The 15,359-nt window shown below is 40.3% G+C and overlaps 1 protein-coding gene and 1 non-coding gene across 2 annotated transcripts in view; both read left to right on the top strand.

The window, feature by feature from the left end:
• The window catches only part of LOC109702864 (uncharacterized), a 260,263-nt gene that overhangs the window by 89,736 nt on the left and 155,168 nt on the right, over positions 1-15,359 (top strand). The gene's annotated exons all lie outside the window — the stretch shown is intronic.
• Positions 6,001-6,104, top strand: LOC141417033 (U6 spliceosomal RNA). The gene has a single exon (XR_012441664.1). It is a non-coding gene; the product is annotated as a U6 spliceosomal RNA (small nuclear RNA).

Below are 15,359 nucleotides of genomic sequence, written 5' to 3'. Positions count from 1 at the left end.
ACTGGAATGTGTGAAGGCTTAGTCACATGATGCACGTGTATAGCATTGTAATCTAATGTGGATTGTGACATTGCAAAGAAGGGTACTGATAGGTTTCTGACTTCATTCATGTCTTTCATGAAGACTCAGATATGTGAATGTTTTACCACATTTTCCATGTCCCTATTGCCTATTTACATCATGAGTTCTTTTAGGTGCATGAAGGGTACTAGAACTAAGGCAGGCTTTCCATATCTTTTACTTCCATTTTGTTTGTCCTGTGTGAGTTTTTTGATGACTATGAAGGATACTGGATAGAGTGTAGGCTGTCTCTCATTCCTTACATTCATAGAACTTCTCTGAGGAGTGAGTTCACATTTGTTAATGTCACTGGAAATTGTTCATATTCATAGCTTTTCTCTCTAGTTTAAGTTCCTTTATGTCTTTTAAGGGTAGTGGGGTATGTGAACACTCTCTCCACACTGCTTACATTCATAAGGTTTCTCTCCAGTGTGAGTTCTTTCAAAGCTTAAAAGGTGACTGGAATGAGGGAAGGCTTTCCTACATTGCTATCATCAATAGGGTTTCTCTTCAGCATGAGATTTCTTATGAATATGAAGGATACTGGAAGAAGTGTAGGCTTTCCCACATTGCTTATATCCATAAGAGTTTCTCTCCAGTGAGTTTTTCAATGTCTCTGGAGGTACATAGAACAAATAACGGCTTTCCCACATTGCTTATATGCATAAGGTTTCTCTCCAGTGTGAGTTTTTCTATGTCTCTGAAGGTTACTGGAACGAGTAAAGGCTTTCCCACATTGCTTACATCCATAGGGTTTCTCTCCAGTATGAGTTCTTCTATGTCTCTGAAGGTACATGGAACAAGTAAAGGCTTTCCCACATTGCTTACATCCATAGGGTTTCTCTCCCGTATGAGTTCTTCTGTGTTTCTGAAGGTACATGGAACAAGTAAAGGCTTTCCCACATTGCTTACATTCATAAGGTTTCTCTCCAGTATGACTTCTTATATGTGTATGAAGGTATGTGGAACGACTAAAGGTTTTCCCACATTGCTTACATATATAGGGTTTCTCTCCACTGTGAGGTTTTCTATGTTTCTGAAGGTCACAGGCTTCAGTAAAGGCTTTCCCACACTGCTTTCTTCCATGAGACTTCACTACATTCTGTATCCTTTCATGGATTAGAAAAATGTTGCGATCAGTGAAGGTTTTCCCATAAGCATTACATACATCACATCTACATGGTGTTAGCATAAGCAGAGTTTCCTTGCTTACAAGGTTCTCTGGAATCTGTTGAGATGATTCATCACTTTGAACATGTTGTTTATGTTCATGCAGTCTCTCTAACACTTCATGTCTATAAAAAGGAAAATGATTACCATTGTTATCCTATTTATGATGCATTAAGAGAAGTGACATTGTGCATTCCTGAAAGGATTTATGAACACAAATGTACTACATGTTCTGTAGCAGGACCTGGGGGTCAGCTATTATCAAAACAGTGCTGTTCACATGTGTTTCCCTAATACCATTTCCATGTTAGGTGTTTAACAACACTGAATGAGTTTTACTACATTGAAATAAACTTAAAGTGCTTATTGAGATGTATTTGTTCAAAAGCATGTTGAATTGTGAAATACAAGAAGTAATATGAGGAGACAGGCTGAAAAGTGTGCCAATCTATGCCAGTGCACATGAAACTGCCACTCAGATGGAATTTGACATAATAGCATTAAATAAGTAAAATGTAGTTCTATATTTTGAAAAATTGGACAGTGTGTCTTGTGACTTCTTTGGACAAAACATATTATGAATAATGGCACATATCAGGTTTTGTATTTTCTGAATCTGGAGGCAAAACTCATTTTTCCAATATTAGAGAAACTTTTCAATCATTTCAGCAATTTACAAGTGGAAGTTTGAATCTCATTTACTTGGTTTTCAAATGTCCTGGCATGCCTCATTTGATCTTTACTGTTTCTGTTAAGTAGAAATTACCTCATATTTCTTCTGGGATTCCTGAAGTCCTCTTCAATATTTTCATTTTCTTCTTTTGTTTATAAGATGTACACACAGAGAAATCATTAGTAGTTAATCAATATGAAAGAAAAATTTAACACCCCAGATATTTTCACTGTATAATATTATCATGCATGTATATGACTGTCCCTTCTTAAACATCCCATGAGGCAACAAGAATGAGCCAAAACACCAGTGCATAGTTTCAATATTGTAATGATGCCATATTTACCTATGTAGGACAGGTTGGTATAGGTTTCTAGCATCACTTCTCCATAGAGCTTCTTTTGGTAAGGATCCAAAAAACCCCACTCGTCCAGGGTGAAGTTCACAGTAACATCCTCAATGGTCAGGGGCTCCTAATTTTCCCACACACATTTGTGAGAAGAATTGTGAGTGTCACAGCAGTGCAAACAGACAATTTCTGTATGATAAATTCACATGGTAATGTAGTCTCCACATATTCAATGCATTTTATTTTTAACACACTCTCATTCTCCATCTACACTCATAGGCACTTCGTAGTAATTCTGACATCTCACTGGACTTATTTATTAAATTCAAAGCAGAATATCATCACAAAAATTACATATAATACACTGGTATTGTAGCAATCTACTAAGAAATTCCTTCAACTTAGTTCCCATTAGAGTAATATCAGCTGAAAACAGACTGCATGAATAATATTAGAAATACAGGAGAACTGCTAATGGGATGAACCTCACCAAACTAAATATAAACTGTAACAAGGGGAGAGTGTCCTGAAGCAATTTATTACAACAATATTCTATTCAATATACACTATTTATGATTATTTGCACATTTCTGCAATGTTCACTATAGAGAGTCTGTAGTAAGATAACCCACAATGCACTCCTGGTGAATAACAGAAATTTGGTATGACAAATAATACTTAATATCTCCTATCAAACTTTTTTTTCTGGAATTGAGCTACTCCTTGATCAAGAGAGGACATTTGGAAGCTTCTACCCGTTTTCTTACAGACAAACCCAAATTTAAAGCTAAATAAGACTCATGAAGGATCATTCAAATAATATTAGTTTTTGCATTAGCATGTAAAAGCACAATGTAGGAAGGAGAAATGTGGCATGTGTCCATGGAAATAAATGGATTTCAACAAGTCACCACATCATACTGTATGTATAAAATTTGTAATTTTGAAAATACAACTTTAAAACTCATTAACAAAATGAATTTTCAAAGTGTTATGTGTGTAATAAATTGCAAACACCAAGTGAAATAATTACAATAAGAAAGTGACCCCTTGAACCACTCATGGAGGCCTAACCTTGTAATTCCCCCAGAACGATCACAGGTTAAAACTTGGAGTAATCTACATAGCAAGGGAAAGAACAAAAAGTAACCTACTGTCTAACACTGAAAAACGATGTTAAAACTACATTTTCAAGGACACTGTACTACATGAAAGAGATTAATAAAGAGGCCTGAGAGGGAAGGGAATTACTCTTCCCCTGGCTTTAAAGTAAGAGAAAATGATCCATGACAAAGACACATCATAAAATGGTGGCTAAATCTGGAAAACACAAAGAAAGTGCAAACCTGGTTTCTCTTTGTAACTCACATTGTATTCTTGGGTGTAATGGAAAAAAAATCCAATTGCATTGGGAGATAGGAAAGTTAAAATCTGAATACTTTTGAAGTCATGGTGTCACAGGCTTGTCATTCCATCAAATGTAAACTAAGGAAGGACTAGCATATGTTCAATGTGATCATGGGATACATCTCCTGTTCAAGAGCTATACATGAAGTCTCTGAAAGTAACACGAAAAGTAGAGAATTTTGACAGTCACTACACAAGAACATACAAAATGAATGTGGAATGTTAATATATTAGAAAGGCAAAAAGAAAACAATGATAAATAGCTACAATATAAGCCAAAGAAACGGATTAGTGTACAGCATACCCTAATGAATGAGAATGTGTTTGAGAAATGCACATGTCTATTCAACATAAAACACCACGTATGAATCAAAATCTATGTTCCTGATGGAGGAATTAGCTGAGTAAAATTAGTGTTCAAAATCCAAATACATAAGAAAAGAATAATGCTTGACTGGAGTGGCATTTCTCTAATTCCAATTATGAAAAAAGTCATGAAATTGTTTCTAATACCCACTGGATGTATTATGATTGTCAATGAGAACTATTTTTTACATCCTGGAGAAGACATCTTGAAAAGACCACAAAACCATGACTACTGAAACAAATGTGAAACTGCTTTAGTTCAATATCACACATGATTGCTTGTGAAATATACTTAAACACAGCAACCAGGAGGCTTTTGTATGGAATATATATATATATATATATATATATATATATATTTATATATATAAATATATATATATATATGAAATACTTTTCCTATATATATACTTTTCCAAATTCCAAAGTGTCAAAAATAGAAGAAAACTGCTTAGTGGATAAGAGGGAAAAAGTCAGGAAAGGATTAAGGTGGCAGTAATCTACTGTAGTAATGTGTGTGCAGACCCTTTTTATCCACATCTACCAGGGCATCTAGATACCTCCTGTGCATGCACGTGCAGATCTTTCCATGTACTTCAGAATTATTCTGAGATTATTTCACTGAACAGTTTCCTATGTCCTTTGTCAGTTGTTGTACATCAGTTTTAATGTCAAAAATTTATGTGTTCCATCATTTAATCAATTTCCAAAGGTCTCAAAAGGTGTGGTCATCTGAATATCAGAAAGCAACATAATAACCAAACTGTAAAAATTTACTAAATTTCCAATAATACTCTCAAATGCATAAATGCATTCTAGTAGCAGCAGGAACCCAAAGTTGTCTTTCTGATACATTCTATGAATGAAAATGCAAACAACTGAAAACTTACATAAGCAAAGTAATCTTGATAACAACAGTGGTAAAGACCACCTCCCCACCATCTTTATGTTCCCATCATACTTAGATGCCCAACAAAGGAAGCACACACTTTTGATTCTTACATGTTCTACTTCAAATTTATCAGGTCAAACTTTTCAGGTCATTTCTATCCTCCTCAACCTCCTAGGGTCTGAGAGGCCAGTTACAAACTCAGCATTTCTGGCTTCTCTGGTGACTTAAGCTCTGCTCACTACCATGGTACCAAGTGCAACCACAGTAGGAGACAGAGTGTCATTTCAAAGGATAATTATTTACAAGGTTCTTAAGTCAATATGAAGTCTCTGGCTAAATTTCCTTTCCACTGTATGTATACATCAAGGATGCATCAGAGACTGCTTCATTCAAAACTGTGATTGTCACTTTTGTACATATTGAATTATGAATGCTGGTCTGATGTCCAGCAGAGAATTGAGAAATGAGGCCAATGATTCTACAGAGTCATTCAGAAGGCAAAGATGATATGCTAGGTGGTTTCTGCAGTTTCTCTCCTTTCTAGTTGGGCTCCAGCTTTTGCAAACAACTTAGGAGGAGTTGACAGTGAGGAGTTGCAGAGTAAAGAAAGCAAGAACCTCACATACCATGCTGGCAATAGGAAACTTCTCTCTACTTCTAGGCATTCAGTTAAGGTGCAGTGGTGGCAGGACATAATGATAAGTTCCTGAGTCTGGAAATTTAGCATTGAAAGGACCTTGCATTGTCCTATCTCTGGGAACTACTAGCAAGGGTCAACTGATGATCCAGTGAGTGCTGGCCTCGAGTGCTGGTCTAGCTATAAGGGAAAGGCCTCAAGTAAGATCAGGGCAGAGCGCCATGTGGTGGGAAACTGCTCAGATATGCAAGTGACAGAGGAAATCTCTTTCCATTTGGGTCATTTGTAGCAAAAAATATTAAGGACAAATTCTCAAATGTTGCATAAAATTAAAGCCTACTGGAAATTTTTGAAGAATCTATTTTAATTCACTGATAAATCAACACAGATATAAATCAAAGTAGAAACACCTTATCAACTGATGTGATTATAACAGTCAGCATGATGTTCACTTAAGCAGCACCTATACTGAAATTGGAATGGAACAGAGAAAATTAACATGGCCATGCACAAGGATGACATGCAAATTCCTGACACATTACATATTTTCAAAACAAAGACAGTATCCATGAAAGTCAAACATAACTTACAGAATTATGTAAAATTAGTCCATAAACATTCTTTAATCGAGCTGTTACTATTTGAAATAGGATGCTACCAATGTCCAACTATGTATTTTAGGAGTCCTTCTGCCCCAGGTTCCATTGCAGCAGGGTTCACAAGTAGGAATCAGAATGATAAACAGAAAGCTGATGTTCAGGAGTAAAAATTGGATACACATACTATTTAAGAATGATAAAAAATACCCTTGTAGCTTGGTTGTATTCTATGGAACATTCTGCAAGAATTTATAATTTGCTCACATTACATATATAGCATTCAACTACATGCATAATTTTCGTTGGACTTTTACTTGTTTTTAAAAGATTTTGTGTGTTTGTCATTGAAACAGGATCATCTGCCTTTACTGAAGATGTTTGTCAAACCACACCAAGTACAATGACAGGTTTCATTCCATTGTGCATTTCCATTTGTGGAAAAGATAAACCCTTTTGCCCATCTCTTTTAGCTAAATTTTCTCTTGAGAAAATCATCTATCTGTGATGGAAACCAAGCCAAATACAAGTGGCAACACATGCTCAAAGGTCAGTGGCTCCTACCACATTCCACACCATCTACAATAACTGTGAATGTCACAGCAGGTGAGGTAGAGACTGCCTTTGCAAGAAAGTCCTCCATGTACTTGCATCAGTTCAGGGTCATCACGCTCTCATTCACCATCTACTTTCATACATCATGTAGTACTTCTGACACTTCACTGGAATTATTTTTTAAACTAAGAGTACAAAATAAGCATCGACTTTGGTAGCTGGTCCCCACAATTCCATGTTGTACACTGGGATTCTAGCACTTCCCATTACTAATTCCTACTACTTGTTCCCATAAATGTAGCATGAGGTGTCCTAAGACTGAGTATTGCTATAGATGCATGAGAAAAGTTGCATGTCTACTGGCATCTGGGAACCACTATTGGGATGAATGTGAACAATTTAACTATAAAAAGGGGAGAGTGTTTTGAGTTCTGAAGCAATTACACCAACAACATCCTACCGTAAGTAATGAATTTAGCTTAGCACTTGCCTTAGAAACCACAAGACCCTGAATGATAAATAAGCAAATAAATAGGTAAATAAAGGATTTCAGCAAGATTGTACTACACCAGCTAAATATACAACACAACATTTTGCTGAATTTATATATATGTTCATATATAAATTCATATTTACATATATGTAAATTCATATATACATACATATATGTATATTCATATATACATACATATGTATTCATATATACATATATATATTTATATAACCATCTGAACTTCAAATTAATAGGACACCATTTACACAGAACAAAGGAACAGCAAAAGAAGAATGATAAGCAGAGGGGAAAGGATGAAATAGGGGCAAGAGCAACATGAAGCAACAAGTAGGAGAAATACTCAACACACCAGGCTATCAGTGTAGTGCAAGCAACAGCATACAATGAAATTGTTTAATTCTGAATGGAAAAGTGTAATAAACTAGAACATTCCATGTATTGGAAAATCACAGAATAAGCAAACATCCATAAAAGTTCAGATAAATTCATACACTATGAAAATTCCCTAGTAAATTGAACTTATCTATAATCTACAGAGCACCAACCCCTCAACTCTTACCCTAAAACAATATTCTGATGACAGGGAAAAACACTAGGGAAATTTACATAATTAAAATGAGCAAAATCTTTTTGGTCAACCTCACCAGTAGGAATATGGTTTATGGGCATGAGTCTTTGTTAAAGATTTATTGCTGTTAGGCTTTTCCTAACATTTTGGTGCCAAAACCCAAAAGGAGTCTCCCACAAGCATCTCATTCCCCAGTGGGGTCTCCTTCCATACACTCTTTTCCCCAATCCCCCCTTCCCCATCCCCACTGCAGGCTGGCCTCACTAACGCTGACCTCCAGGCTGCTGTCCTGCCTCCTCCCTTCTTACTCCCTAGCTTTCTCCTTTCAGTCTTGGTTTCTATCCTTTGTCTCAAAGGTACAGAATGAGAGCTCCTTGACTCCTCCAGCTTACTTTGACCCAACAGCAGCTGGATGATTTTTTTCTCCTTGCCTGAGTTACATAGGGAGGCTTGATCTTGACCTAGATCTATATTGGTTCAATGAGTAAACATACCTGACACACCAATCTCCAACCTTGCTCCTCCTCTCTTTTCTCCCATTCCACCTCCATAGACCTCTGGAATTGTAACTTGCCAACTGACTGACGACTCCCACCACCAGCTCATTTCCTGGTAAGCGCTAAGGTAAGAATCCAGTCTCCCTCTCAGAAGTGTGACACGAGTGAGACTTTATCCATTTCTGGGATCCAGGATCCGCCTTCAGACAGCCCCCTCAGATAACTTTAACTGGCTAGAATCCATATCAGGGTATAACCTGGAACTGATCTTGAGCCTTCCTCCGGCCTTCACTCAGAGCCAAGGAATGCCTGGCTGTGATTCTCTGCCTCCTTCTTCCTCCCTAGTCACCACACCCTGAGGTATCAGCAATCTGTTCTGACTGACAGCCCTCTGGCCTGTCTCCTAAAAAAATCTCAAAACCCTGGGTTTAATACCCTACTTAAATAAAACAAACTCATTTGCCTCTGTTCAAATTTGGCCACAGTATCAGCTACATAACCAACATTGCTGGCCTGAGTACGGCACATTCAATCCCAGCATTCTCTCCTTAACAACTCCTTTTATCAGATATGCCTGCCCCTAGCAAACTCACAAAATCTACCCTCACTCGCCATCCCAAAAAACCTCAATAACTTTGAGGATCCCCTAGACCCAGCTGACAAATCCACCCATAAACTACACCATCCTGACGAGCCTTCCTATTATTGCTTATACTCTCTCTACAACAAAATTAGAGATAAGGGCAAAATAGTTTCTGCTGGGTATTGAGGGGGGGAGCGGGAGGGGGTGGAGTGGGTGGTAAGGGAGGGGGTGGGGGCAGGGGGGAGAAATGAACCAAGCCTTGTATGCACATATGAATAATAAAAGAAAAATGAAAAAAAAAAAAGCTGGCTGTGAAAAATAAAATTTTTCCAGTTGGTCATCAGTCTTCTGGCCCTCTCAATATGTGTTTTGTCATTCCCTTCCTGAGTGAGTGAGTCCTTTCATATGTCCTGTCTTGTTCATTCCTGCCCTGAGCATTTTCGGGTTAAAGACTTCTGTGATCCTGGCAATCCTGGGCATCCCCAAACCCAATGGCCAATACCATCTGGTCCAGGATTTATGCAGTCTATGAGGCCATTCTCCTTACACACACTGTTGCTCCCAACCCTTACAGTCTCCTCTCCACCATCCCTCCCCAGACACAATTCTTTATTGTATTAGATAGAAGGATGCTTTATTTTTAACTAGACTGCTCCACCCCTTTCCCAAACTCCATTCACCTTTATCTGGTCGGATCCAGACACCTTCACCTCACAGCAACTAACCCGGACCATCCTGCCATAATTCCAGGATAGTCCTTATTTCTTTGGACTAGCTCTCCAACAGGACCTCCAGTCCCTCCAACTGACCCCCAGCTGCCTCATCCAGCATGTGGATGACCTTCTCCTTTGCACTCCCACACAACAAATATGCACACAACACATTGTTGCTCTCCTAAACTCTCAGGCTGCCTGGGGCTATTGTGTCTCTAAAGCCAAGGCCCAACTAGTAACCACCTCTATCACTTACCTTTGCATTTCTCCTGGACGCCACTCCATCCCTCCAGACTGCCTTGCTTGCTCCTTAACACCCCACTACCCTCCAATAAACAGGAATTGCTCTCCCTACTGGGCTTATTCAACTACTTTAGGAAATGAATACCCAACTTTTCTTTAATACCTAAGCCCCTTTACAATGCCACCAAAGGGGCTCCAGGGGAGCCTCTCCTAGCCTCCTGATCCCTCTCCCCTGTCTTTGCTGCCCTAGGCCATGTCTCTTTCCTCTATCTCCCCGATCCTACCACACCTTTCTTCCTCTATATTCGTTCAGACAAGGGCTAAGCCCTGGGTCTCCTATGCCAAAAGGCTGGTGACACGCCTCACTCCATCACCTACCTGTCCAAACAACTAGACCCAGTATTCCAGGGTTGGCCCCAATGCCTCTGAGTTCTGCAGCAGCCTCAATCCTTATTATAGAGGCAAACAAATTAACCTTTCACAGTCCCCTCCATGTCCTGTCCTCTCACTCCCTGATGGAGCTCCTGAGTCACTGGGCTTTTCTTTCCCTCCCTCCCTCCAGCGTCCAAATACTCCATGCTACACTCTTGGATCCCCAAACATCTTTTACGAGGTGCTCTGTCCTAAATCCTGCCACCTTTCTCCCCACTATCTCCACCTCCCTCAGGGAACCCCCCCCCTGCCCACTCATGCCTTAAAGCCCTTGATTTTGCTCTTAGCCTCTTCTCCCATATTATAGATTCTCACGTCCCTGGGGCCCCCAAGTGGTACATTTATGTGAGCTCCCATAAAGCACACCCCTACCAGGCAGCGTATGCAATAATTGAGGAATTTCATAATGATCAAGACTACTCCCCATCTCGATGGGTGATAGAAGCCACTGAACTGCCCCCTAGGACCTCATCTCAGCAGACAGAATTAATAGTCCTTACTGGAGTCCTAAAATTAGCTAAAGATAAAATAATTAATATTTACACTGACTCCAAATATGCGTACAACATAATCCACTCCAATGTTTTAATCTGGAGAGAGAGAGGATTCCTGAACCAGGAAGGAACCCCCATAATAAATGGGGACTTAATTGATAAATTATTCAGGCAGCAGCTCTCCCCACTAGGGCAACCATCATGCATTGTAGGGGACACCAACAGGATGGAAAATACCTATCCCAGGCCAGTAACCAGGTAGATCAGCTAGCAAAAAGAGCAGCCTTAGGACTTCCCATCCCCCAACACCTTTTCCTTAACATAGCTTCACCCTCAATCAAACCTCACTACTCCCTAGAAGAGGAACAAAACCTGATCTCTCAACAGACCATAAAAGAACACGGATCATGGTTCCTCCAAAATTGACTAGTTTTGCCCAAACAACACTCTACATTCATCCTTCAGTGCCTCCATCACCTTTTCCATCCTAGCCTACAATCCCTCACCACTGACCTAAAGTCACAAGTCATATGACACCTCAAAACCTCCATGATTTGTAGGAGATTACCAGATCTTGTTCCATTTGCCAGAAAACCCATCCCAACTCTAACTTGAAACCCCACCCTGACCAACACATCTGGCCAGGGTTTCCCTCACTGCAGCCGATTGGCATCTGGACTTCACCCACATGCCTCCAGTAAAGAAGTTTAAATATTTGATGATATTGGTAGACACCTTTTCAGGATGGGTGGAGTCTTTCCCTACCACTAACAAAAGAGCCTCCACCATTGCCTCCTTCCTGATTAAGGAAATCATTCCCCAGTTCAGTATCCCCTCCTCCCTGCAAACAGATAATGGCCCAGAATTCACCTCCTCTGTCACCCAAGATATAAAACTATACCCCCAAATCCCCTGGAGATCTCATATCCCTTACCACCCCCAATCCTCCCACAAAGCGGAGCACACCAATCGAACCCTAAAAGCTACTCTTACAGAGCTGTCCCAGGAACTTCACCTAGCCTGGGTCAAGCTTCTCCCCTTGGCTCTTAAACTTTGTTCTCTTCCCTGCAAGCCCGGTCTAACCAGTCCCTTTCATCTTTTGTAGGGGCGATCACTCCTGCTGCCTGGCTTGCCTACCATGCCCCTTCAGCTTCCAGCTCCCCTTCTGTTTACTCTCTTGCCCCATCTACACTCTGCCCTCTGGAAGTGTGCTGATCATTTTCTCGTCAAATATCATCTCTCAGCCAATTCACCAACATCAGTACACGTTGGGGATTGGGCATATCTGTCAATGCCTCGTTCATCTGTCTCTTTAAAGCCTAAATGGGAAGATCCATATCAGGTGATTCTAACAACTCCTACCACTGTCAAGCTTAAGGGCCACCACCCATGAGTACACATATCAAAATTAATACTACAATCTCTTATGCCTAACCCTTCCACCCCTACAGGACTCACCCTCTAAAGATATCCTGTCTTCCTCCTATCTGGGAAGAGGAAAAAGTAACAGCTTTCTAGATGACCTCCTTCCAGCACTTTCATACTTTTCTGACCCTACTTGCCTCTGACCTTTGCCAATTTTATGCTAAAACCTCAACCTATCAATATCACAGACTATCAACCTATTGCTTTGGGGACTTTCACTGACTTCTCTCCCAACCAAATTGAATTTTTTTCTTTCTGCCTCTGTATTCTATCTACTTTATGGTAACACTATGAGGATTGTAACCATATAACTTAACTTCCATTCCACTGACCTCTCTCAGGTAATTCTACCATCAAACCTAAATCAGTCACCCTAACCTCCACACTCCTTCTTTACCACAACACCACCTTGAGTTGCCAGTGTCGGTTCTGCCTACACCTAGGACAGCTGGCAAAATCCACACTTCCATTCTCACTGCGCAATTAGGTCATCTCACCTGCTGGACTGAGTATATGGGAAGCTCCCGGTATCCAGGCAATAACTCTAACAGAGGGAACGAGAATTTTCCTGGTAAGGTGCCATCAGAGAAATTAGAAACTCCTTCCCTAACACCAAAACTCCCACAAAGATCTATCACCAGTCCTGTCCAAACTGATCTTAAATTAGCCTATCAGTCACCACTCTGCATTTCCCATAAATCCCACGCATCACATCCACAGGTGGGCACACTCCCACTTTCCTACTGCAACATAACCATCCTTCTCCAAAATCCTTCAGCTCACAGAAACCTAAAGATTTCTGGTCCTGACTACTTCAGACACTCAGATCCCCCTAGCTTTTCAGATGACCTGCCAGCACCGCCTCACAGTATTTTGTGGGACAAGATGTAAATGTATTCCAAAATACAAAATACTTGTTTCCTGCCAATGACACCTGCAAACAAATCCCTACTCCAGCAAACAACAGACTCTTCCTCCACTCGCAATGTGGGACTCTAAGTCTGGAAACCCAAAATGCTGCTGACTGGAACTGCAGGGGCTCCAGCGGCAATGCCATTCCTGCACAAATAGCAGCTTCACTAGCATATTCTCACCATATACATCCTAAATTCACCTATATCAACACCTGCTCTCAATCCTTCTCCCCAACCTCCTCCTGCTCACCCAATTCCACATATCAGGATGCCTTCAATTCACTTCAGGATACTTTTGGGTGTGCAGGACAAACAGCTACATCTATATGCCAATCAACTGGACAGAAACCTGCACCCTACCCTTTATGTCCCCCACACTTGGGTTTGCACCTCCAGACCCCCCTTCCCTGTCCCCACCCAGGTTGATACTCACATAAGAGCCAAAAAGAGTACAACTGGTCCCCCTCCTGGTAGCCCTGAGGGTCCCTATTGGAGCTGGACCTGGCCTGCCTGGCATGGGAATATCCATTTCTGAATTTTCCAAACTTCCCAAAGAACTAACTAGCAGCCTCAAAGACATCTCTCAATGGATAGACTATCTACAGACCAAATAGACTCCCTGGCTGCAGTAGTCCTACAAAACGATGCAGTCTAGACCTCCTCACAGCTGCAGAAGGAGGCATCTGTTCCCTGCAGGATGAAAACTGATGCTTTTTCACCTATAAATTGCGATTGGTACAAGATGGAGCATGAAGACTCAGGGAATAAGCAAACAGCCTCCAAAAACAGAGTGCCAACCCCATGTCTCCCTACTTACAATGGGTGCCCCCTTTCCTTACTCCCCTTCTCCTGATTATCACAGGACTAACCTTCCTTGTTTCATCAATCTGTTCCTGAGGTGCCTACAAGAAAGAATAACAGCCACCTGCAATGCTACAACAAAGGAACAATTCAAGACCCTCCTGTTATTACATGCCATACATCCTTAAGGCACCAATCCACCCCAAACTGGCCTGAAGTAGATGAGAACACAGCGCCCCCTTCCCTTGCCCTTCTTTTATATACCTTTAGGGTCTGTAAATGTAGAAAACTTTATCCCCTGACCTTCTACTGCAAATTCTCGTGCAGGCCATAAATTGCAAACCTTCACAAACAACCTTGAAACATTCCATACTAATGGCCCTCCCATATCCCCAGAGCCTTGTTCCTGCCAGATTTACTTTTTTGAGCAGGTTTTTCATGACCTTTTTTTTTTTTTTTTTTGCAGTACTGGTTTTTGAACTCAAGACTTCACACTTGCTATGCAGGCACTCTATGAATTTAGATACTGCACCAGATCTTTTATGGGTTGGGTATTTTTGAGAAAGGGTCTAGCAAGCTGAAATTACCTAGGATAACGTTGAACTGTATACTCTTAATCTATGCCTCCAAAGTAGCTAAGATTAAAGGTGGGAGCCAACAGTTTATGTCTTAACTTCTCATTTTAATTATGCTTTCCCTGTATTCCATTTTGTTTTCATTGTTAGGATATCAAATATATTTTTATTATTTTTATGTTACTTTGCAAGGTAAATTTGCAGTTTATGATAATACAGTTTATTTTCTTTTGTATGTGTGTGTATGTGTGTATGTGTGTATATTACAATGGGTTTAGCCCAAAGCGTGGTAATTGGTAGGAAGCTTTCTATTGGAGAGCAAAATAAAAATAAGGACTTTAATTTTGAGACTGAATCAAACTAAATAACCTTGACTGCCATCCCATTGATAATCTTTGTGCAACATCCTCCCCAGTGCCTGGGATTTCAATTGTGTATGACCACAACTGAGTCTTCCATCCAGTTTTTTGTGATTCTGACATTTGAACTCGGGCCTAGCACTTCCTCATCAGGTACATCAAAGGCCTGACATCCGCTTTCAAATAACATTACACAGGTTCAGGTTCAATGCAGGTATCACGGAATGCTCCCAGTCTTCCCTACCATACCATATTCAGTTGCTCTCATTCACCATTTCTTCTCAGCAACTGTAAGTACCCACAGTTACATTAGTATGTGATAACAAATGTGAAAAAATGATTTTGCAGAGTGAAGGAATGGCTCAAGTGCTAGATCAGGTGCCTAGAAAATTTGAATCCCTAACTTCAATCCCCAGTTTGCCTAAGGGAGAGAAAGGATTTAGTCTATCTTCACTTAACTCTTTTCAGCACTGTTTCTTTGTAGGATCTTTATTTCTAATTACTTTTTCCTTCTCTCCTAAACCTCATTGGAATTT

Source organism: Castor canadensis, chromosome 14, assembly GCF_047511655.1.
Source record: "Castor canadensis chromosome 14, mCasCan1.hap1v2, whole genome shotgun sequence".
NCBI classification, from domain to species: Eukaryota; Metazoa; Chordata; class Mammalia; order Rodentia; family Castoridae; genus Castor; species Castor canadensis.
Note: the sequence above shows the minus strand (reverse complement) of the source record. Positions and strands in the feature narration are given on the sequence as shown.